At 37.8% G+C, this 26,454-nt stretch overlaps 1 long non-coding RNA gene across 2 annotated transcripts in view; it reads right to left on the bottom strand.

Moving 5' to 3' along the window:
- Positions 1-458: 458 nt before the first annotated feature.
- Positions 459-26,454, bottom strand: part of LOC123001565 (uncharacterized) — a 52,341-nt gene continuing 26,345 nt past the window's right edge. The window contains exons 3-7 of one of the 2 annotated variants that reach the window (XR_006410584.3): positions 21,054-21,164; positions 18,125-18,343; positions 12,796-12,930; positions 2,937-3,033; positions 459-1,203 (exon numbers count right to left, since the gene is read on the bottom strand). This is a non-coding gene — a long non-coding RNA (uncharacterized LOC123001565). The remainder of the gene's footprint in view (positions 1,204-2,936; positions 3,034-12,795; positions 12,931-18,124; positions 18,344-21,053; positions 21,165-26,454) is intronic. The other variant, XR_008958463.1, reaches the window with a different exon arrangement.

Here is a 26,454-nt window from a genome sequence, read left to right as displayed (position 1 = left end):
CACAGTAGAGATCCCCTGTTCTGATGACAAAAAGTTTAGAATCATTGGTTAAGCACGAAAGAGGATTTCGAAGGAAATTCCTTTCTGAGAGGAGTGGAAATACATATTTTAGAAAAGTGTTTAACCAGAATCATGAAAGTGATTTTTTAATAGAATGTAGATTCTGTTGCTACATCAAAGATAATAAATAATGGACTAATTTATAAGAGAAAAGCTCATTTCTTTTTTATCTAATACCCTGAGTTTATGTAATCCAGGCTTGATATGACGGGGTCCCAAGTGCATTCTATTTTCTGCCGTTCTTCAAATATAGCCCGTGTCTACATCGTCTAAGGTGGTTCACTACCAAATTCAGAAGAGAGAAGTTCCAAGAAGTCAAGTAAAGAGCAAATATAGGGCAGGATGGAGAAGGTCTGTCATGAGCTCGCTATGAAGGCACGCACGTGACGTGTGTCTTTCCACAATGTCAGCTTTATTCAATCATAAAGCCAAGTTAAATCACAATTATAAAGCAGGTTCAGGATGTCAAACTCAATGACAGTTCACCATGTGATTAAACTTGGCTTCTTCCACAGCACACAGAGCAGGACAGAAGACAAACCACACAACAAACAAGATAACAGAAGGGGTGCAGGAAGGTAACAAACCAAACGCCAAGTCAGTCTGTGGGCACGCAGTTGAGATAAGGACTCGGTCTCCGGTCAGCTCTCGGCATGACTGCTTCTGATGTTCAAGCCGGGAAGGATCTTGGTTCTGTTTGGAGAGCAATGGGCCGAGCCTGTCGCAGCAGTTGCCTTTTTTAAGTGGTCAGACCTAGAGGGGTCAGGTCTGAAGAGTCTAACAGTTTGCTGTCAAAATCCTTCCCTTTTTAAAGGGATTTAATTGGTTTTGGGTCCCTGCGGACCTCCTCTGGTTCTGCTCGATATCGGTTCTGGGGGGTCAGCTGACGTTGGTCCCAGCCATATCTCTTAGCTGCCATACCTTACCTGCTTGCATCATTGCTGGACACAGACCCCTGCTTGACACAGGCTCCTGCTTGACGTGAGAGACTCCATTTTGATCTCCGCAAGGAGCATCAGTCAGCTTCACTCACAGCTATTGGTGAGAACGTATTTGTGAGGGCATCTCTGTGGCTGCAAAGTAGTCTGAGACATGTTGGCTTGATTCTGGGGCAGATTGAGCTAAAATGCAAAGTTTCTATTCCTAAGGAAAGAAAAGGAGAATGGCTATGAGGGTAAAAGAAGACCTCTTTGCCAGCTGCGGTAGTCATGTGTGATGCCTTCCTTCTGCTCATGGGTCATGTGGGGGTCCATGCAATGTGAAAGAGTATGTGATCCTCTAGAAGACGATCTAGATATGCACTAATAGCCTAATTCCTGTTATTTCCTTTCCACAGGACCTTCAGAACCATGGCAATCCCTGATTGCCCTATTTTAGATACTATAATTATTTTGCCTTGGTTGCTATTCTAACTTTAAATGCAATTTGTACATCCTGGGTTGATAATGTAGCTAAGTGCATTCAGGTGAAGTGGGAGTTCTCATGTCTCAGAAAGTAATGAACCTTATCATAGGCATAATCCAGCTGGTTCAGGCACGTTAGCTATTAGCAGATGTTCCTTTTGGCTCTCCTTGATTGACGGCTCTCCTTGATTCTCCTCATCCTGATTTTTTTTTTTTTTTTTACGGTGCCAAAGATCATTATCTCCAAGGAGACACCACAAATAAGGAAACAGGATTCACAGAAATTCACCAATAAAGTATACGTAATTTTTGAGTCATGATATGACAGGAATATTCTGCATGTTTCAGAATATATGGCTGAAGGCAACGTTTCGTGGTACCTGAATTAAAGATCTTTAAAGCACAAGTAGCTTGCTTGAGAATTAGTGTCGTAATGTGATGCTGGAAGGGAAGGGAAGGAGAAAAGCAGATCTCGATTGGTAATTTATTTTTATTTTGTTTTGTTCTGACTGTTTCTTAAACTTTTTTTTTAACCCAAGCTATGTCAAAGAATGTCTTTGAAAATAATTATCCCCCCTTATTAATAAGTAATATTTTTAAATGTGGAACTTGTTTACAATTAACCAATTATTTCAGGAACAAGCCCTTAGCCACGTGGATTACATAATGAATAAAAAATAATTGTTCTGAGATTTAAAAAACTCTGATAACTTATTTTTCATTCATGATTCTACAAATCTTACTACCTTTCATGGGCTCTAAAAATAATGATAGTATTGATGAGGGAGCAGAAGGCTGGCTGAAGACAAGGCATAAGCTGACACCCTGTGATCTCCCCCCAACACCTCCCCCCTCCTGGGTGGAATATGTGTGATATTCTTCCAGCAAGATCCCAATTGTCTTAATGTTATTGCTTTACTAGAGGGAAAAACAACCTTAACTTGACATTGGCAAGGCCTCCGGTATCTCATAGGTCCTCTTTGGCATATGAAAGTTCTTTTGGAAACCTCCCTTTTTCCTTACCTCCCTCAACTCCATTGTGTATAATCAATTGCTCTCACTGCTCTTTCTGCCCTCGGGCCTGTCCCCGTGCTTTAATAAAACCACCTTTTTGCACCAAAGATGTCTCAAGAATTCTTTCTTGGCCATCAGCTTCAGAACCCACCCAACAAACCGCACCTATATTCCAAATCCGCATCAGTATGTTTCCCATGTTGAGAGTGTAGCTCAATTGAGAGGAGGGCGGTCTAACTCATACTCCACCTCTCACTCCCAGGGCTCTTGTCTGTCAGGACTGGGGCTTAGAGAGACAGAAGGAAAGAGCGTGTGCTTTAGAATCAGACTTTCGGAGTTCGACTCATGATCTCACTCTTCTGTAGCTTTGTGAACCTGGATGATAGGCTTGTCCTTCTGTGTTCTTTCTCACTCTTTATCACCATTCACATCCTCCCTGACTCCTTCAGATAGACTCACCTGGGTCTCTAGTTTCCGTTTGGGCTCAGCCAAGAGTCGGCCCTTTCAGAAGCAGGGGCATATCATGCTCTCAGAGACCTGAAATTTTGAGGACTCCCTGATGGAAGAATATATACAAATTACATACAAATTATACATACAAAATTAGGTAGGAAAGTAAATAATTATTTACGCTGAGGGAAGAAACCACAATAGATTATACATTTTAAGAATACATAGAACAAACTCTTTTTTTTAATAAGAAAATTAAAATGTTGTATTGGTTTGCTCTGAAAAACACTTTCTCTACAAAAATTCTATAGGTTATATATTTCTGATTTCAATGTTGATGGGGTTTTGGAATATAGGTGAAGTTTGGTGGGGTAAGCCAAGCCAAGAAAGATTTCGTCTCTGGGGCAAAAAGGTGCTTTTATTAAAGCACGGGGACAGGACCCGTGGGCAGAAAAAGCTACCCCAGGTTTGTGAGGGGTGGCTGATTATATACTTGGGAATTGGAGGAGGTATGGAAAAGGGAGGTTTCAAAGGATCTTTGTATGTTGAAGAAGACTCACAGGATACCAGAGGCCTTGCCCTTGTCAGATAAGGTTATTTATCCTTCTAGTAAAGCATTAACAGTAAGATAGTTGGGACCTTCCTGGAGGAACATTACACTCTGCCCACTTCGAGTATCTGTCAATGGGCTGTAGATTATAAGGACATTTAATTGTATCTACATTCCCTTCTAGAAGCTAGACCATTGATAGAAATGCTTTATTCTTGTAAATTGCTGAAACTTTTGTAAACTGAGGGAGACTCCTGTCCTGCTGGATTGTAATCTCTATAAATTAACTATTTGTTTTTCCTTTAGGGCAACCAGGAGTGCCATAGGAGTGTCACATACATCCCAATGGGGGGGGGGGGGCTGTCAGCTTCTGCCCCTCCTCAGGAAGCCTTCTGCTCCCTCATCAAATGTTTTCTTTTTAGTATTTATTTAAGTTCCAGTTAGTTAACATACAGTGTAATGAGTTTCAAGTATACAGTTTAGTGATTCAACGCTTACATAAACAAACTGATGGTTACCAGAGGGGAGATGGGTGGGGGATGGGTTAAATGAGTGATGGGGATTAAGGAGTGCACTTGTGATGAGCCCTGGGTGTTTCAGGTAAACTTTGCATCACTAAATTGTACATAGGACAAATTCTTAAAGAAATGTTCAAGACAAATGCCACGGATATCACAAAATATAAGGAAAAAGCATATTTTTCTATTAACTATCTCTTCAATGTTTTCCCCTTACATTACTTTTCATATGATGCTGATTTTAATAATAACATTCTCTCTAGAAAGAATAGAAAGATAATTCTGTATTTATTCCTGCATGATTGAACATAACATAATTTTGTTTCTTACTATATAAAGAGTTTAGAAAGTTTCTTTCAACCTTACAAATTTGGGGGCTGGGGTAATATGTAAATATTTGAGATTTTTGGTGAAAAGAAACAATAGACCCAATTGGAGCCACTTATGTTAAGCTCCACCAAGATACAATACCTAACCTAATTGTAGTTTCAGCCTCTCCTGGAAGTGGAATTTTAAACCAGTCAGTCTGAAATTTCCTGATTTGTACTAGGAATTACATCTGCATGATAAGACACCCTACCCTTCCACCTAAGGGAAGGTGACCTTTCCTGAATGCATCCTTTCTTTTCTTTTGTAGTAACTTCCTTTTCCCACCCTGTTTCTGCCTGTAGAAGCCTTCTCTGTGCACCTTCTAGTAGAGGGGATGCTCCCCCACTTAGGGATTATTAAATAAAGCCAGTTAGATCTTTAAATTTATGCAGTCGAAGTTTTGTTCAACATTGTCAAATATGGGAAAATGTCAGGGTTTTGGGGTTTTACGTATTAAGTATAAGATTTGGAACATTTTTCCAAAGATAGATTTCAATATTTTAACCTTGTTGCTCCTTTTTTTTTAAAGGTTTTTATTTTTAAGTAATCTCCACACTTAATGTGGGGCTCAAACTTACGACCCCAAGAGTCGCAGGCTCTACCAACTGAGCCAGCCAAGCGCTCCTTCTCCTTGCTGCTTTTAAATCTTGCTGCCCTTTTTCTGCCTACATACTTCCTGTCCCAGGTATCCTAGACACGTTCCTATAGAACAGAGCTCTGTCTCTGCCTCTTCTTGTTATGAAGACAGGTGAACTGACACAGGGGTTGTAGGATTTCTGGAAGCCATTCTTAGGGTTACATGACTGACAATGACTTTACTATACAAAAAAGGGACAGTGAACCATAAAAATATATTCCATGAAAAAGCCCTGGTTTTATCCCTAACTCAATTTCCCCTTAACTTGGTCCCCAAACTGCCAGCCAGCTGTCCAATACGTCAATCAGGAGGGAGAGGGAAATTAGAAAGGAAAAGAATTCATAATGACTAGTTGATGTAGGAAAGATGTTAGGGTTCGAAGCTGATGGCCAAGAAAGAATTCTTGAGATGTTTTTGATGCAAAAGGTGGTTTTATTAAAGCATGGGGAAAGGACCTGTGGGGAGAAAGAGCTGCACTGGGGTCCAGAAGAGTGGCCCATTATATGCTTTCGAGTTGGGAGGGGGTTAGGGATAGCATAAGTCTCTAAGGAATTTTGGAAGCAAGGCTTCCAGGACCTTGAGGAGGCTAGCTGTTGTTGGGAAAGGGTCATTTATTACTGTAATAAAACCTGAGTCATGAGACCCTTTGATGTACATCGGTGGGTCATATGCTTGGGGGATGACTGCCAACATATATCTTCAGGGGTAGAGATAAAGGAAATTTCCAAAGGAATTTTTATATGTTACAGTAGACTCACAGGATCCTGGGGGCCGGGCTAAGATTGCCTTTGCTCTTAGCAAAGTATAAACATCGAGGCAGCTGAGTTCCTAGAGGAATGTCACTCTGCCTGTTTCAAGGACTCATTAGTGGGCTGTTGACAGTAAGGAAATTTAATTTTTCTTTTGCCTTTGTTTCCATATCATAGTGATTGAAAAAATAGTGCTCATTCAAATTTTACAGAAAGAGTGACTTCTGAATATACTGATAAGTTCCTTCCCCAAACCTTGGAAGGGATTCATGTCAGACAGGACCTGATAGTTCGAGGCATATACACTTCTGGCCAAGAAATATGCAAGTGGGTGAGAAGCAAGTTTGGCGTATATCTTCCCTGCTTCCTCTCTGCTCTGGGCTGTCACCTCTGGTGGTGGGGGGGGGGAGTGTCTCTCCCTTACTCTCAGTTATTGGGTGGCCTCTGACACATTACCAGTTCTCCGGGGAGAGAGAAGTTGGTATGTATTACTTTGGTTCTCTCCTTGCCAGGCTGCAAGTTGGCAGGGCTGTGGTCCTCCACCTCACGGCCCAGTACCTAGAGGGCAGTCTTTCTCCTAAGGGTATGGCTTTCTCTCCAGTAACAACTTTATTCTCCTGTCCACACAGATCCAAGTGCTCTAATGGCTTGCTGCTTTTGCCAATTTCTGGGTACTTCAATATCCCTTCTTGATTTTTTTTGATTCTTCTCACACCTCTCTAAGGTCTGTCTATACCCTTCATTAAGGTATCTTAACTCATCTGAGCTGCATTCTATTTCCAGCAGCATCCTGACTGATACAGACATGGTCCTTTAATCTTCTTAAGCATCAGTTTCTTTACCTGTAAAATGGACAAAATATCTATTTCATAGGCGGGTTATAAAGACGAAAGGAGAGAGTGCATGCAGAGTATATGCCCCATTTAATATGCACCACTCATTCATTCAAGGGCACAGAGACAGAGAAACCCAGGTTCCCAGTATAATCCAGTGTCAACCATGGGCTTTACCCATAGATGGGGGTTGGCAGCCCTGGTGGTGAAAGAATTCACTTGAAACAGAAAAAAGGAGATAGAAGTTTATTGAATACACCACAAGGGAGTGGTGGGCAGGACAGCAAAGCAGAGATTGTCTGACATGAGGTAGGGCTGGGGGCTCTAGTTAATGGATGATGGGGGGGCGGTTGGGAACATATGGAATTTTCCTTTTTGGGTACCAGCGTCCTGGTGTAAGTAACCCATTGGTCAGCTAGGGCTTCTGGCTCTTTTGAGGTGGGTCCACTAATGGGCCAGTTTGTGTTCAGCCAGGGGGTTACCGAGGGCCCTGCTACCTTCCTCAGGCTTCCATTATTCAAGCTGATTGTCTAAAGGTGGCCTCTACCTCAACCATACAGCACTTCTCACACATTAAAAAAAAATCGTTATATTATTATATTATTGCAACAATACTTGTGTAGTATAAACAGACATGAATTCTTAGAAAAAATTTAAAAAACAAAACCATACGAACAGAAGCTCCATTTGTATTAGTCAATATATATACAATTGCATTTTCCATAAATATAATCATGGTAAACATAATAGAGAAGAAATGAATTAAAACACACATACACACACATTGGAAAATGTAAGCACTGGGAACTAACATAGACTGAACTTGCCTGTACGAGAACCAGTAACAAACCGCTGGAGGACCAGCGCCGCTCCATAGCCCACACATCAAAGGGCACGGGACTGCAGCATTTTATTGTGATTTATTCATTTTGGTTGATATCTGCAAGGGTCAATTTCTTTACACATCAGCTAACTCTTTCACCCCATCCCTTTGTCTTTATTTATTCTCTTTTTGCTCTTGGTTACTTTGTAGTAAAACTCTCTTGGCAAATTCACCATAACCCAGATTTCTCCTAGGGAGTTATTTACCAGAAATGGCTTATGCCTTTATGAAATGCCAGCTACTAACATCAGAATCTCTGCTTTATCAATATACAAATCACCTGATAATAAATCAGGAAGGCTGCCAATATGCAAAACACAGTCTGCTCTCAGCTCAATTCCCATCTTCAGGCGGCCCAACAAGAATTCCTAGTGTATTGTTGCATGTTTGCAACAATCACATGCCCTAGCTTCTGTCTCAGGTTTCTAATTCAGAATTAAGTTTGAGCCCTCACCATCATTTTCCCTGTCCAAAGCTAGTTCTGACGATTCTTCATGTGATATAATAAAGGAGAATATCAATGTCCAGTGACACTGTGTGTGCGTGTGTGTACGTGTGTTTTCCTTCTAAACGTCATATTAGGGCAAATGGAGAACCGGGGCCCGCTGGTAGGTTTTAGCCTCTTAAAGATCAAGGTACTTATTTTTAATAAAAAAGGGGAGGTAAGGAGAAGAAAAGGGAAAAAATCTTGAAGGGAAAAAGAGAAGTTTCATTTGAGTGCATACAGGGAGGGTTGCCATGGGAACCCTGCTCCAAGTGTGAAAAAGAACATTCGTCCGCCTGTTATTGGGAAGTCCATCATGTGCTGGCAGCTGCAGGAAACCTGCTCTGATTAGTGCGAAATTTTAATTTTCCAAAGGGATTGGGTATGGATGAATGGCTTTAATAGTGATAAGGCCTCCCCCAAAAGCTATAGTCATTATCTAAAACTCTGGTCCTGATGACAGAATTATCTCTTATCTCCTCTAATTAGTGTCATTTTCTAAATGCCTCCTGCAACTGCTGAAGACGACAGGGAAGAAAATGTTGGAGGACACAGAATCACTTTATTATCTCTTTATTTGTTGTTATTTGTCTCAGGCCAGCTAAACGCCATATATATCATTCATATAAAATTCTTTAGACTCTCTAGTAGTATTTACAGAGAATAATAGAGAAGTTCTGCATTATATTACAAAGGTAGTGGATTTTACTATCTGATATCTGTACCAACAGAAAGTGGCCAGAGGTTTAGTCTTAAAATCTGCATTAGCTCACAATTGCAAGGTACGTTATGCTTTGGGGAAAAACGATGAGTGCCCAATTTCTGTTGATAGAAATATGTTTGAATAGGGGCGCCTGGGTGGCACAGCGGTTAAGCATCTGCCTTCAGCTCAGGGCGTGATCCCGGCGCTGCGGGATCGAGCCCCACGTCAGGCTCCTCCACTGTGAGCCTGCTTCTTCCTCTCCCACTCCCCCTGCTTGTGTTCCCTCTCTCGCTGGCTGTCTCTATCTCTGTCAAATAAATAAATAAAATCTTAAAAAAAAAAAAAAGAAATATGTTTGAATAATTGCTCCTTCACAGGCAGCAAACAGAATTCTCCATTTGAGATGCAGGTTAGCAGAGTTGAGAATGGGGACTGCAGAGCCGGTTGCCTGGGTTTAATCCCGCTTTCCCATTTACAAGCAGTGTATGGCCTTGGGCAAGTCACTTAAGCTCTCATGGGCCCATTTGTTTCATCTTCAAAATAGAGATTGAGACGAGAGTGATACTCCACAGTGTTGTCCAGGAACTCCAAAGTTTTAATGAAAAGTTTGGCAAACTTCTGCAAAGTACTAAATAGTAAATATGTTAGGCTTCATTGGCCGTACGGTCTCTGTGGCAACTCGTCAACTCTGTTACTGTCATGTGAAAGCCCCCATACACAATACAAAAATTAATGGGTGTTGGGGGGGGTTCCAATAAAACTTTATGTACAAAAACAAGCAGTGGGGCTGGACTTGGCTCATGAGATGTAGTTTGTCAACCAATGATTTAGTACCTAAAACGTTTAAAACAGTGCCTAATTCAGAATTCAGTGCCAAAGAAGTGTTCACTAGAGGAGTTGCACTGTGCATTTTTGTTGTTGATTTTAGTTAAAAATGAACAAGTACTTTGGAATTATCCATATATCTTCAGTATTAGTAATTCAACTGAATCATATTTAATTCAGGAAGAAATTTTTAAAGCCTGCAAATGACTCCGAGTTTTGAGCTCCTCTGTACAATAGAAGATAACACTCCAAGGAAATATTACTGTGCAGATATGTCTACTGCAGTAGAAGTGAGGGTTACAATCTGCCTGTTATAAAACAGAAGAAATGAATAATTAAAATGTGATGAGTAGGATAAGTTGCTGTGTAAAGATTTTTAATGTGCTTTTGCATTAAAGGTATAATTTTTAAAAAGCGAGAGTAAGGTGGGCAACAATAGAAACATCAGTTGAACTGAGATGGAATGAAAGACTTTGAAAAAAGTAGTATTTGCTGTGAGAGAAAAGTATCATTAAACTGTGATCACAGTTGATTATACAAAATAAGATTTTAATGTCACTGATAATTCTACTTGTGCTTGCCTTTTGTAATTAAAATATGGAAACCACTTGAAGTTGTAACCATGAAGTGGCAGGTGGTGAAATTTCAAATGCCTAGTTCAATAGCACTAGTGATATTTTAGTTGGAAAGCCTCAAGATTTAAAGGACCATGGTGCCGTATTTTTCCCTCCAGGAAGTGGACTTTCGGACTGATCCTTAATTAGGTAATATTCTGACTGCAGTTTACCAAAATGGTCATGAAATAACTGCGTTTCTCAAATCATTCAATCCCAAATCAACACAGTCCTCTAAGTTTCACTTGCAAATTTATCCATCATATGTGTAAATTGTGTAACAAGAGCAATATTTTAAAAAGAAAATAAGAATTAGCGCTAAGTAGCGTGTATTATTTCTCCTGAAACAAAATTTATTGACCAATAAAGACCCCAAAAGAAACATCTGTAGTGGAAGATTAAATTTTCTTTTCATCTGGAACAGTTGTTTCTTTGAATAATTTAATTACTAAGCCCCTGGAAACCTATATTCAAATTGATTTAACTAATCATGAAAATATATAAAAACTTTAGATGGGTTTGAGGATTTATGCTTAACTCATCCAATGAACATGCACTGTCCAAAGATTTGAAGTTGAGCTCTCCATAAATTATTTTTTTAAGTCAAATTTTATAAATTTTCAATGACGTTCAGTTACAGTTGTTAAAAAGGACACGGCAGATCCAAAATGGAGTCCCTTACGGGACGCCTGGGTGGCTCAGTTGGTTGGGCATCTGCCTTCAGCTCTGGCCATGATCTCAGGGTCTTGGGATTAGCCCTGAGTCGGGCTCTCTGCTCAGCGAGAAGTCCGCCTCTCCCTCTGATCCTCCCCCCCACGTGTACTCTCTCTCTGTCTCAAATAAATAAATAAAATCTTAAAAAAAAAAATGGAATCCCTTATGCTACACCCCACCAAGACTTAATTGCAGCTTCAACTTCTCCCAGAAATGTGACCTTGAATCAGCCAACCCCGAATTTCCTAGTCAGCACTAGGAGGTAATCTATTGATACAGCTCTTTCATTCCCTTTGGGAGGTCAACCTTGCCTAAACCAAGGCATTCTTGCTAATTGTTTCCTTTCTTGTGCTCCCTTTCCGCCTTTAAAAGCCTTTCCTTTTCTGCAGCTTGATGAAGCTCCTTTCTATTTGTTTTGTTAGGTAAGATGCTACCTGCTTCACAAGCCATTGAATAAAGCCAATCTGATCATTAAATTTACTCCGGTTAATTTTTGTTATTTAACACAATGATCATCATGTTGTCCTAGATAATAAATTTAGAGCTGCCTTTGGAAAACTGAAAGCCTGAAAATCTTAAATGTCAATTTCCTATGCTGTACCTTTCATCTCTGTGACTTATTTGTTTTATAACTGGAAGCTTGTATCTCTTAATCCCCTTTATTTCACAATCCTCCCACCCATCTCCCCTCTGATCACCACCAGTTTTTCTCTGTGTTTAAGAGTCTGTGGCTTTTTGTTTGTTTTGTTTGTTTTTGTTTTGTTATGTTTTTTAGATTCTACATGTAAGTAAAATCATACGGTATTTGTCTTTCCTTGTCTGACTTACTTCATTTAGCATCATACCCGCTAGGTATTTAACTATTTTTTATGGCTAAGTAATATTCCATGGTATGTATATATCACATCTTCCTTATCCATTCATCTATCAATGGACACTTGAGCTCTCTCCATATCTTGGCTATTGTAAATAATGCTGCAATAAACATAGGAGTACATACATCTTTCTGAATTAATGTTTTTGTTTTCTTTGGGAAAATACCCAGTGGTGAAATTACTGGATCATATGGTAGTTCTATTTTTAATTTTTAGGAACCTCCTTACCATTTCCCACGTGTTTCTCTTACATGTCAATTTTTGAGTTCTCAGAGTTTCAGAACTTTGAGAATCCCAGTTTAGGGGGTTTTGGGTGGCTCAGTCGGTTGAGCGTCCGACTCTTGGTTTTGGGTCAGGTCCTGATCTCAAGGTCATGAGGTCGAGCCCCCTGTCAGGTTCCAAGCTCAATGAGGAGTATGCTTGAGACTCCCTCTCCCTCTGCCCTTTCTCCTCCTCACTATCTCTCTCTCAAATAAATAAATAAATCTTAAAAAAAAGAAAGAGTATCCCAGTTTAGAAAATAATGTATGTAGATGCACTAGCTTTCAGTTACTTATTTATTCCTACATGCTGTCAACCTACCATGTGCCAAGCACTCTTCTAGGCCCCATGTGTTTTTTTGCTTTAATAAATTTATAAATAAATCTGTATTAATTATTGAAGAGCCCGTAGAGGTTTTTGCTTTCCCCAGGGTATGAAAGCAACTATTACAAGCTATTACTGCTCATAAGTAACTGCCTTGGCTTCTGACACTGATGGACTTCATTGGCAAGCTAAGTAGTCCTGACTGAAATTAGAAAATTAAACAGAAATAATTGTCACAGTTGGCTGGCGTACAGCCCTGGCATCAATATAGCATCAAGGTCTAGAACAAAATTAAAGATTTCCAGGCTTTCATATAGCTGTGAGTTTTGAGCTACCAGGCATTACATATTAATATGAACTTCCACACACGGGATAAAGATAAGGTTGCACTTCTAACACAGAGGCAAATGGAATTAAATTCAACTTTACTAACCAAGACACGATGAAGGCAAAGTTAGAACAGGGTATTTGAAATTGCTTTGTATGGAAATTGAGGTAAGCAGATTGGAAATAATCCAATAAATATTACCTAGCACAACACATCATCCATTGTTGACTTTCAGATGAATTCCCATATCAATCTTGAGTGTGCCATATGCTTCTTCACACATAACTCGATCCTCACAAAAATCTTAAGATGGGTTCAGCCAACATGATTCCCATTCTACAGATGAGAGAACTAAGGTTTACAAAAGTTAATATACTGACTTCTGTAATGGCAAGAAGCTGTCTCACTTACAGGACATGCAAGTTTATAAAATGTAAATTGAGATACATTTTTAAATCATCTTCCACATTTAGATGCTCAGAATTAAACCTACCCCTGAAATAAAAGTGCTGCCTGTACCTGTATCTGCTCCCCAGCCTTCAGAGATGTTACTTCTCCTACCTACCATGATGGGACTTGACCTCTTCTGTGCCCTATTCCCTTTGGGCTCTGCTAGATGTCCAAAGGATGGAAACCATGATCTTTTTATATCCTAATCACAGAAATGACATCCCATAACTTCCATATTCTATTTGGTAGAAGGCAGTCAATAAATCCAGCCCACACTCAACGAGAGGGTATTTATACAAGGGTGGGAATACCTGGAGGCAAGGGTCATTGGGTACCATAGCAAACGGAGGCTGCCTCCCATTCCAAACATGCAAATGATTCCAGGGTCCTTGCATCCCTTTCAGGAAGGCACAGCTCCAGATTGAGAAGAAGTCAAGGTTGGGGGAGAGGCATTGTGTGGAAGGATAACATTTCCTAATATAAAGGGTCTGCCTCATCCGACAATGGGAGAAATGACAATTCTGCAAATGCTTCTGTTTCTAAACAAGACTACCTCTCTCAGACTGTACCAGAGGGAGGGAGAGCCCTGGGGTCCTTTCTTTAAGAAACTGTCAAAGCTTTTATCATGACTCTTAATCTAGAGTGACCAGGTATTCAAGGGTTATGAGACCCAAGCAAGAATTATTTATCAAATCTTTTAAATTATATTTTTAAAAACTGGTCACACATTCCATTTCCAAAAGAGTTTTGGGCATAAATTTAAATTGCTGCACTATAAACCGGGTGAATCAACCTGTTTTTAACCTGAGGCATCCAGTCCTCAATGAATTTAGAGGACAGTCTTATCCTCTTGACGGCAAAGGAGGGAAAAAAAGAAAGAAAAGGAAAAAGGGAGACAAGAAGAGAAACTTTAAAAAGAAAGGAAAAGAAAAGGCAATACCTCCACTAACAATAGCACAAACATTGTCTTTTTTAAACCAAAAGGATTCATAAAATCATCTTTTTAAATAAAACAGTCCCCCAAATGAGCATATGACCCAGCCATAGCCATAGTTACAAAAATGATACCTGTGCATTTAAACGCCCTTTCTCCACTTTTATACATAGCAAAACCCTGTCTTCAGGGCCAAAGTCAAATACATCTGCTCTAAGGAATTTTCGGTAATGTCATCCTCTGTCCCCAAATAGCAGAATCTAACACTCCATGTTCTGTCAAAGTTAGTTCCAAAGTTCCACCATACGTCTTGCCTGTCTCTTCTCATATTCCATTCTTTTCTCCTCACTTCTTCTAAGAATTAGTAACACTTGGGAATAATAAAATCTGAGAACTTATGATATAATAGGCGATCTAGTGACTACTTACATTATTTTATTAAAAATCTATGATTCACAAATATTGATTTATTTAGTCCTTTGTTTTCTGAAGAGGAAAGAAGCTGAGAGGAAAGAACTTGTACAAGTCACAGATGTAGAAGGTTGTGGCAAAAGAATTCAACCTCAGCCAATCTGATTCAAATGAATAATGATCTAAGAGGATATTAGTATATCAGTTTTCAGTCAGGACACTGACTCATTCTGTCTCCCCAGATACTAAAGTAGTATGAACGATTTGCAGAGGACTCGGGTTTCAATCATGCAGTCATAAAAATGAGCTTAAAAGTAAATGTCATTCATTTCCTTAACAAATCATTGCAAAGCTAAGCAGTGATACCTAATTTGCAAGGGTGGGGCCTGGGTCTCACACATCCAAGCGTGCCTAGCACCTAGCAGAAGGTCTGGCACATCGTCAGAACTCAGATTCTGTTGAATACAGGTAGCCCCCACTTTTGGAAAGTTTACATTAAGCTGCTTCGCGTTTACGAAAGACCTACATTAGTACCTATTTTCGCTAACCAAGAATTCCAAGAGGATTTTTGCTTTTATGAAAAAAAGGTGAAAAGCAAAAATAGCGTTCCGTGTCTGTGTTGCAGAGGACTGTTAGAGAGGCAGCGAGCACCCCGGGCGGCGAGAATGGTCCCTTCCCCGGGACCTTCACTCAGCATCTCAGCAGCAAGCCGCCAGAGCTTTGAACTGTCTGTGAGCATCTGTGCTTTATCTTAATTTATTTTGTACATCCATTAACAAGATGTATCCTAAGATATCAGAAAAGCCTATGAGAGATTATTTTTGGGGGTCTGGGAATGCTCAAAAAATTTTCCATACAAATTAATGGTAATTGCTTCTTTGCTCTATGCTATTTTGGCTCACGAAAGGTTTCATAGGGACACTTTATGTTCAGATAGCAGGAGAAACCTGTGTATTCATAAATAATACTTTTTATATACATACAAACTATTGTATATAAATGTATTTAAAAATTAGGCTGCTACTGGATATATCCTTTCTCTTTAAGCTTGGCAATACGTGGTGAGAGCTTCAATACATGATTATCGATAGCAACATAAGGTTTCACATATAAATATATTTGTGAATATAAATATATTCAATATATTTCAATATTTCAATATAAATATATTGTGTATTTGATTCACCATATCTATTACCATATTATGATATATTTAGGATGTATACATATTTTTTGTTAGTCAAATGTCAAATCTCTCCATATATATGTTTTTATTATCTCCATCTTTGAATATACAGATGCAAGGATACACAGAATTTTGTAATTTATATTGCACACTTCCAGTTGGCCTTTCAGAAAAATGTTTTTACCAATTTAAATTCATCTTAATAGTTAACCCAGTCTTCGAGAAAAAACATAATGATTTCTTTTCTAACACACTGGTCAGTTATGCCAGCTACTGTCGGTAAAAGAGCAGAGGAGACACAACTCCTGCCCTTAAAACCAGGTGCACTGAACAACTGTCAGTGATAATCTCTACACTAAGTAAAACATGGAGGACAGTTTTGTGCTGAGAGTGTGTTTAGCGGGAGAAGGGAAGCCAGCTTGGGTGAGGGTGATATGTATGGAGGAGAAGACGACAAATTCATCTTGCACAATTGCCTCTGGGAATGTAAAAGGAATTACTTCGTGGGCAATTGGGTCTCTTACTCACGAAGTGAGGTCTGTGCTTGAGATATAAATCTGGAAGTTAAGGATTCATGACACAATTCATTTTGATTTCCAAATTCTTTACTATGGAATTATAAGCAACACTCATAAATGGGTATATGTATGTATTTATTCCTCACCTCTAAGTAATTTGTGCTTTTCTTATTTTTTTCACGATTAAAATTCAAGGAAAATACTTAATCACAGTGTATGGGTATGTGATAATACTGAATCGTTTTTAGAGTTATCTGTTGCTTCCTGTTGATAATTTATTAGTTTCTACTTTTAATTTTCATTCATAATTTTCTTTCTCAAGTTTCCTCTATATGTTTCACTTGTCGTAATGGCTTATTTTTGACTCTTTAGTCTATTTACGTATATTATCTATTACATCTAAAAATAATGCAACTGCTCTTGCTTGTGCAACCATTTCCTTGATATTTTCCTGTTAACTCATTCATTATTTATGCTTCCACAATACTGTGTTTTAGGTATGCTTTATATACAGTATGAAGTTAGATTTTATTTGCTCACCCATTTTGGTATTTCAGTGTATTTGAGTGGTGTTTTCCGAGTTGATGGATTCAGGCTTATTTCTGTCATCGTTTATTATGCTTACTGTTTTCTTGCCAACATGTTTTCATTTGTGAACTGTCTTATTCCATTAGATCCACACACTATGGCGATAACGGACATTACAAAGATCAAAAATGCAAGACCTTCCACTGATTATCCTCTCCATTTTAATTTCTAGCTACTCTGTCCTTGACCACTTAGAATCAACAGTCTGATTTTGTTTTCTCTGCCATGCTCTTTCCTGCTTCTATATTTTTTTTATTATGCATTTTACCTAGAATTTTACTTTCTCACTACAGACATCGGCTTGACTAATGTTTATTTTGTAAATGTTTTTTCAATTTCATTTACTACAATCTGCGTTTCCCAGACCATCTTCAAAAAGAGCTCTTCAATGGTGTTTCCCATTTCTCTGTGCTTATTTATACCCTGCTTTATAATTAACTGCTTATGTCAATTTTCTTCACTGAACTGTGAAATTCTTGAGTGCATAAAACTGATATTATTTATGTTGGTCTTTCTAGCAACTGAACATTATTTAGCATTTAATAAAACATAATAAATGTACATTAGCATTGTTTGATTGAATAGATTAATGGACTATAAGATTTTAAAGGTATACTTCAGACTATGTTTTCCTGAAAATTATCAGGCAACTTGCATTTTCTCTCACATCTGATTTCTGGGATTTGATTTTATCAACTTCATAGCTATAAAAATTTCTTAGATGTAAACAAATACTCAAAATGAAGTGCCTGCATTTTCTGGCCATGTGTTCATTTATTATGATCTTAGTTTAGTTTTCTTTCCCTGGCATTCTGGATTGCATCGCTATATTTTTTTTTTCTAAGAAGTTTACACAGGTGTGAGCTGTATCACACCTGATTGTTCTTGAAATGATTTTTGCACATGAAACTCAATTTGGCTACATATAAAACCCTTGATTCAAATCTTTCTTTCCCCCTTTACAATTACCCAGTAGGTGCTTCATCATCTTCCAATATCTAGTCATACAGAGAAATTCTATTCCACATTGATGTTTATCTTGAAGGTAGTTTATTTCTCCTTTTTTAATTCAAAAATGTTTTAGGTAATCCATAGATATATTGTATTAGTAAATGATGTTGGAGTGAGAAAACCCTTCCTATCCAGGTATAGGTTGGTAATTTCAGGTATGGTTGGAACCATAAAGGAAAAGAAATTCTGCGTCTTAAATGTCTTATAACTTCACTATCTTCCTATAGACATCTAGAGTCTACTTTAATGTAGAGCTGGCTTTTGAAATAATATTAGGGGTTCTAGACTTATACCAGAGTAACATGAAGACAATAATATTCATTTAGGGTTTCCATTCTTCATGTAAAGTTTTAGTATTTCAGGTATTATATATGTCAGTACCAGCCACATTACACCATATTAAGAAACGATTCCAAAATCTTAGTGGCTTACCGCAAGAATGATTTATTTATCATTAATGTTACATATCCTCTGCAGATCAACAGACTCTTTTCACTTCATCAGGGACTGAAGGTAAAGGAGCAGCCACCATTTCAAACGTTGTCAAGTTTCTATGCTGGGAAGAGGTTTAAATGATCAGAGCTTAGCTGTTAGAAGCATCAGATGACCCATGCAATCATAAGAGGACCAAGAAGTAGTCCAGCCTTGTACCTAGAAGGGGACAGAACCAAAAATATTTGGTTAATGGATCTATTGATTACTAGAGTCCTCTCTTCTTGTTATTGTATATTTATTGCAATCGCTTTCTTACTAACCGTGTAAGTTTCATTCAAAAATGAAACTGTATTGAAAGTTTAGCACCTCTGAGGAATAAACACTTGCTTGCATAAGAAGTCTGGATGCAACCTGTTATGATTTGAAAACAGTGATTTAGAAGACTATTAATCTGCCTTTTACACGTCTGATATACAAAATCTATTAGTTATCTATTGCTGAGAGACAAACTACTGAAAATTCAACATTATTGTCTTACTGTGAGTTTCTGTAAGTCAGGAATTTGGGGATGAGTTAAGCTCCAATGTCTCAGCCTTCAAGGTTTCATTAGTGGCAGGATATACTTCCACATTCACTCAGTGATTGTTGGAAACATCTATTCCTTTTAGGTCATTGGACTGAGGGTCTTGTTTTCTCTCAAGCTGTTGGATAGTAACCTCCATTAGCTCCTTACCATGTAGACCTCTCTATGGGCATATAAACATAGCATCTGACTTCAATAAAGCTAACAAGTGAGTAGCAGTTGAGTGATGATAACATGCTTAAGCAAGTGTTGCTTTTTTTATTCTATCAACCTTAAGATTAGTAAAATTACAGCCATATATAGAATATAATATAAGCTAACAAGTGAAAGGACAAGAGAAAGCTCAAACAAGATGGAAGTCTCACTCTCTTATAATCTAATGTTAGAATTGATATCCAAACACTTTTGCCATCTCCTATTTATTAGAAGCAAGTCATCAGTCCCAGCCCAAGGTCAGGAGAGAGGAATTTACAAGGGCATCAATATCAATAGGGCACACATCCTTGAGAGTTGCTTCCTTTTTTTTTTTTTTTTAAGATTTATTTATTTATTTGAGAGAGAGAGAGACAGAGACAGAGAGCACAACTTGGGGAGAGGCAGAGGGAGAGGGAGAAGCAGATTGTCTGCTGAGCTGGGACCCCAATGTGGGGCTCCATCCCAGGACCTGGAGATCATGACCTGAGCCAAAGGCAGATGCTTAACCATCTGAGCCACCCAGGTGCCCCTTTTTAACATTAAATAAAAATTTTTTAAAAGATTTATTTATTTGAGAGAGGGAGAGAGAGAGAGTTTGAGAGATACTTCAAAGCGACCTACCACTGCTATAGAAGGACAGGAAAACTCCAAATAATACTATCTGGAAGGATAAAAATGGAGACACAGCAGTTTTTGGTTCATAAGAATTAAAAAATTTGATTGGGCAGATATTGCAAAGACTTACTACCCTTGATATGTAGACTGTTTCTGAACTAAACCCTGAGTATTATTTCTGGAATGTACACCTCAATCTTTTGTTTATGGTGACCTTGGAAAAATTCTGTTTCCAAGACTCCAATGGAGTCTTCCTACTCCATTACCACCCCCGAAGTGTTGGAGATGAAGCTATTCCAGGGGGCTGTGCAACTTTCTGAGCCCAATTTCTATGCCTAGAAAGTTGGGAATCCAAGGGTTGTTTTATGTCTTGATCAAATAATTCTTTTTAGCCCAGGTTTATGATTTCTTTTTCAGTACAAATTTTACAAGACTTAACAGAGGTCATATATCTCATTCCTCCTTGTGCCCAAAGCCGCAATTGTAGTTATTTTCAACTCAATTGCAGACATTTTGCGTCTCTGCTCATCCTTTTCCCAGCCATTTTGTTTAACTGAAAGAATTTTGGGGGAAAGCTTTACTCTAACTAGAGGTTTTAACAATGAGAGAGCTATCACACTTTGATTTGATTCCTGCAAAATGAACAATATCTAATTGGTCTCAGTTTTTCAAAAGAATTGTTTACTATTACAAATCGATGATGAGATTTCTGTCTTGCCCGTTACTATTGCAAGTCTCCATATTTCTGTGCTCTTTCTATTCTCTTTAGTCTGTTTCAAATTGTGCTTTTTCTTTCTTTCTGTGCTTGTAATACCTTGCAAATATAGCCAACGGCCTCTAAAATATGCTTTCTATTTTTCAGTTTCTTTACCTAAAACTATGTTCTCATTAGGGACATTGTATCCTTTCCATGTTATTGAGGGAACCAATTTTAAGAAATTTTGCACTGCAGAAGAAGGTTCCCAACCTTTTAGCATCTGGTAATAGTTTCTTTGCTATCCGCTAACAAGTTTCTATGCTGATGACACATTTAGGGTTTTCCAATGGAGTCAACTGACTTCTAGCTCTCAGTATTTCTATTAGTCACGATAGGAGAAGTTTACATGGTGATAAAAAGAAGAAAGAAAATTCGGATGCATAACTCAGCAAAAATTTATTATTCATCTATTCTGCCTGTTCATTGTGAGTTTTTAAGGGGCCCCAATTGTTATGGTCACTCAGGGATATAGAATAATAGAATAGTAACCATTTTAAATATTGTCAGTTGCCACGACAAAGGAGAAGATGTTGGAGCTTGTACAATGAATTACATGTTCTGGCCTAGAGGTAACAGTGCCTCTGCAAAAGTTATCTAGCCTGTGACCTGAGGAGACCATGAAAGTCAATCCTATTTTGTTCCCAGAAGGAGAGAGAACCAGAAATATTTGGCAAACAGTGACCGATAACTAGCAAACATATATTACCTCATTTAATTCTCACACAACTCCACAAGGTGGGTGTTAGTTTCACTATTTTAAAAATGAAGAGACTAACCAGAGAAAGATTAGGTGACGTGCTCAGTGTCTCACAGACAGTAAGTAATGGCGCAGTGATGCAAAGCCAGCCAGTCTTATCACAGCTTCCTTAAGCATTACACGATGGTACCTGACAAGAGGGAGAGAAGGTGCCTAAAAATCTATGAGATTAAAAACCAAGTAGCAATCACACTACTATTGCAGATATGCTGCTTTTTATTCATGACTTCTCTAATCTCTTTTCATAACTATTCCAAGAAGTAATCTGTAGAAACCTTTTTGACCTTAACCCTAATAAGCCTTTCCAAAATGTTTAGTTTATGTCTCGCTCTTTCTGACTTTTAATAATGAGCCAAAAGAGAGTGTCAGGTGCTGCTTGCTTGGGAATATCACACTCGTGCAAGTAATCCCACTTGCACTCTTAAGTCTAATCATGAAGAAGAGCTTTTATTACTGAAGTTGATGTCTTTAGTTCAAATAAAAGTGCCTCACAGGCACTACTCTTTATTTGATTTCCTTTCTATTTCGTCTTTGAGTCAGATATTTAAAGAACCAGAGTGGCTTACATCAGTAAAGGATACTTATTATGCTAAACAAAAATATTTATAGAATATGGAAACTGAACCTGAAGGGTAAAACAAATTAGGATGAGAAAATATGACCAAGTATTTATGTGGAAAACATAGAATTAGCATAGACATAGAAAACCATAGACAGTAATACGAAGTTTATGTGATAAAAATTTACAAAGTACAGAGAACGAAATTTGAATGAAGCTCAAGTGTAACCATCAAAGTAATAAAATAAAATCTCTGTGAGCCACTAAATTGCTCCTACATTTGCCTAAACAAATATAACAAACTATCGGGTAGCTTATAGAAGTTTTAAAATTTTGTTCTTCCTATGTATTTTTAAGAGTTTCATTTCCTTCTATTTAAATACCATCAAAATTAAGGCTCTCAAATCCATATTTTACTTCCCAGGTGAATCCATGCATTCAAGTGTCCTCATGCCAAGTTTCTTGAGCTGTTCAATAAATCTGTCATAAAGAAGATGATCTAAAACCTGCAACAGATGCACTGATCTAATCAGTTGCAGCAAAATACCCCATTTAGTGTCATAAACATTTCAATATTCAAAGCATTGGCATTTAGTAGACCAGAAAGCTGACTCATAGGAATATTTTTTTTTAATGTAGCAAAAGCAGCAACCAGTAAACATTTTTCAATACACAGTAGTTACTGTGGACATAAAATATTTCCTACTAAAGACTTAAGCATTGCACAAATAAAATTAGATGCTTCGCTCTTCAGATAGGGAGCCAATACCGTGTTTAGTAGTGTTATAAAATACCACTTGAGAGAATAATCATATTGAAAGGTAACTCAAAATTTAACAGTCTTATGCTTTCAGATAAATACAGAATCACAATTTAAAAACTCTTATAATGAATTTATGGTTGAGTGGAAATCAGAAAACCAGGGCTCTGTTCATAACTTTAATCTATTTACCTGGGTGATCTTAAACACTGTGCTTTAAAGCTAGTAAAAGCACTGAGCTGGGTTATTCTTTAGTGTGGTCCTTCTCATTGCCAATTTTTTTTTCTGATAGGAAAGTTTTAAATGTTTGTCAATAAACTCTCGTAGGATTAACAAACATTATCTGAGGACGCTGCTCTAAAAAAAAAACCTGAGAGACATGTCATACTATTATTTTTGTTTTGTGTTATGTTGTATAATTCTTCTCTCCTTGAAGACATAGAACAGAATGTTATTGTACGTGCCACAAAAAACAAAACCAAAAACTCCTGAATTATGAAATAGAAAGGATGCTTTTGTCAAAATATTATTTTCAAATGGATGAAAACATGATTCCCATACAAATTCAAATGACCACATAAAAAAATGTAGTTACATTATTAAGGAGGGAACCAGTGGAATGTAGTATTTACGAACTTTTTTTCTTTTTCAGAGAGCGCACAGGTGGGAGGAGAGGGAGAGAGAGAATCCTAAGCAGGCTCAGTGGTGAGTGCAGAGCCCCACTAGCACCGCATTCCCACGACCCTGAGATCACGGCCTCGGGTGAAACCAAGAGTCAGATACCTAACTGACTATGCCACCTAAGTGCCTGGAACCTGTGTTTTTGTTTTTGTTTTTGTTTTTTTAAAGTCAGAATAAGATTGTCAGGTTAGAAGCAACACTGGTTAATGTTGTTTTACAGGGCAGGAAAAACCATCATCTTTGACATTATCTTCCATATCAGTCAGAAATCTATAAATTAATATGTTCCTTTGTAGTCTCTGTGTTCTGTCAAATAGTAAATTCCAAAGCACATTCTAGTTCTTGTAGAGAATTTAATATTCCTTGAACAGCAAAAATAACACGTTAATACAGAGAAACAAGTTAGCTCAACTGGAACATCTAGAGTCCATAGGTTTGACCCTTTGTTGGAAAAAAAAATACAAAATCCGTGTGGCCTCAGCTCAGTGAGAGATTGGATTGGAAAGCTTTGTATAAAGCCCGGATTGTCATAAATTGACCTTTTGGAGTAAAAAGCAATTCCTCGCTGGAGAAGGAGATTTAGCATACATGCTTATAGCACCCTTGGCCTGGTAAAGTGGAAAGACAAAAATGATTTCTCAGAAGATTTCTCAATGACAAGTCTATACTTAGCAGAGACTTGGGGTCAGAATGCATACAATATATGTGGCCAAAGGGACATTCGAGAATTAGAAGTTGTTACTCTCAGTAGTCTGGGAAACAGCAACCAAAATATCCTTTCTGGAAGAAACTATTTTAAACTCAGTCCTTTAAGAATTCCCGTTTAAAAAATTACAAGTAAAGAGTTCATAATTTTTTAAAATAATAAAAAAACTTTACAGTCCTTATAAGCAGGTATAAACAGAATCAACTGGCTGCAGAATGAGGTCAGCAAAGACTGAAGATAATATAATGAACAAAACAAAAATAAGCTTATTTCATATGCTTTAGAGAAATAAAAAGAAGGAATAAAAAAGAATGAAAGTAAATCAAATATTATTTCTAAAAATAAAAAATAGGTAAGACATGACTGATAAAATAGAATAAGCAATCCCAACAAACTGGAAAATAGATTTTTTTAAAAAATTATACAGAAGGTGGCCCAGAGACGCAAAGAGAAGAAAAATTTGAGAAAGTAGTTAAAAAACAGAGGACATCTTTAGAAGTTCTGACCCAAAGCTACACAGGAATCCTGAGGAGATGTGACAACATTAAAATATATATGTATAAAATGGCTGACAATTTTCCTATAATTAACTAAGGACACTGATTGTCTGAACCAGGAATTTCATGAATCCCAAGCAAGACAGGTGTAAAGATATCCACACCTAGACACATGTTAATGAACTGGAGGCCACCCAAGATACTGAGTTTTAGGAGCCAGAAATAAGGCAGATGACCTGTAAAGGAATTGAAATTGGACAAACAGCTGACTTAACAACAGGTTTAGAAGCCAGAATGTGGTAAGATTTATTTTAAAAGTACGACACAAAAATATCTGCCGACAACCTAAAATTCTATAATATGGTAAATTTTATTCTATAATAAGAGTCAAATCAAACATGGACAGATGAACAAAAATTTAAAAATTTTACTACCAATTGATTACAGTGAGAAACATCTACAGTATATATGTGAAGAAAAAGCATAATCGCAAAAGAAAAATAATCATAAAATTTTCTTCAGATGTTAAGCATACAAGTAAGTCTAAACAAACACTGACTGTATAAAAATAACCACAATGTCTGATTTGTGGAGTTCATAAAAACAAAGATAGAATTAAATCATGGATACCTAACATTAATGAAGATGTTATTAAGGAAAAGTGTTTTAAGAATATTTATTATTTTCCAAGAGGGTAAAGATATTCATCAATCTTAGAGTTTCATTTAAAACTACACACTAAAATGTCAAGTATAAATAACAAATAAATTTGAAAACCCACAGAGGCAAAAAATAAAACAGAAGATTCCTTCAAAAGATTCAAGAAAAGAGTAGGGAGTCGGGAGGAAACAGGTGGCTAGGTAAAGAAAAAACATAGCCCCCCCTGGAGAAGAGTGGACTCATCCTAGGTCTTAGTGAACACTATAAATAATTTTCTTGCCTATATGTATATCTTCACTGACCATTCTCCGCTTGTCTTAACTCACAGCCCTCAAGAAAACTCTGCTCCTTCTTTTCAGCGTCCAAATTGGGAAATCATAGAATTTCTCAACTTTATTTGGTCACAGTGCCCTTAGTGTCTAGTAAGTTTTTTCACAGTGCTCCTAGGCCAAAGGAGACACTTAAATAATTTATCACAGTAGGATATACCAGCATGTTTAGTGGAAAGATACCAAAGGGAAAGTGTTAGTAAGAGATGTGGTCAGTGAAGTTCAGGGTTTAGATCAAAGAGCAGGAAAAGAAAGTCCTGAGGAAATAGCTCCCAGGATTTGCAAAGTTGGTGCGATGCCTTGTGGTTTTCTAAAATTAACGTGCTCCTGCACTGCCTTAGTGGATAGCCTCTTTCTCGAGACAGCAGTAACAGCCTTCACTGGCTGTTTCTTGAGGGAGTCCTAGGCAGGCTGGGGTAAGAACAGCATTAGTTGGTTCCTAGGATCATCGCCAGATAACCACAGAAAGAAGAGGAGAATGTGATGCCTTTTGTCTTTAGGGAACACCCTGATTGTGTTTTGCAAGTAGTCCCTATCCAGGTAAAAAAAAAAAAAAAAAAAAAAGGTAAAACTGTACATAATGTATCATGCATGTTATATATTTAGAGGGAAAACATCTTCCACAGATTGGTATGAAAGGAAAAATACAATTTTGTTATCTCTCAGAAGTTTACTCAACATTAAATAGCACTTTATACCATCTTAACTATTTTCCCCCCAGAAATCTCCTTGTTTAGATTATTTGTCTAGCCAATTTGATTCAGGGACCATAATTCTTAGGATAGGTTTTAGTTTTACAGAGTTCTGATGAATGGTTATTCAGCCAACACTGCAAGAATTCTGATAGGAAAATGAAGACATAATCACTAATAGGGCCTCTTATTTAAAGACGTAAGTGAAACTCCCCCTAGAGTTATCGTAGACATCGCTGCTTAAAATTATTAAATTGTGATAATAAATGACTTTAGAGAGAGTCCTCTTTAATTTTTAGAAATAGCTCTCTTCCTGGCTTTTCTCCTTTCCCACTCACCCCTTAGAGTCTCTGACCACTCCCAGGATGCAGTGCGGAAAATGACGAAAGGATGGCGCTGCAGAACGACTCTCACTTGACTGGTTCATGTTCTCCAAACCTGACTGGGGATGAAATCGGACTCTTTCTCTCAAGAGAAGCTTGCATGGCTTCTCCACGGGCTCCTTGCTGCCCTCTTGATTCGGGTTCCCTTGACTA

This window comes from Ursus arctos, unplaced genomic scaffold, assembly GCF_023065955.2.
Source record: "Ursus arctos isolate Adak ecotype North America unplaced genomic scaffold, UrsArc2.0 scaffold_9, whole genome shotgun sequence".
NCBI lineage: Eukaryota > Metazoa > Chordata > Mammalia > Carnivora > Ursidae > Ursus > Ursus arctos.
Note: the sequence above shows the minus strand (reverse complement) of the source record. Positions and strands in the feature narration are given on the sequence as shown.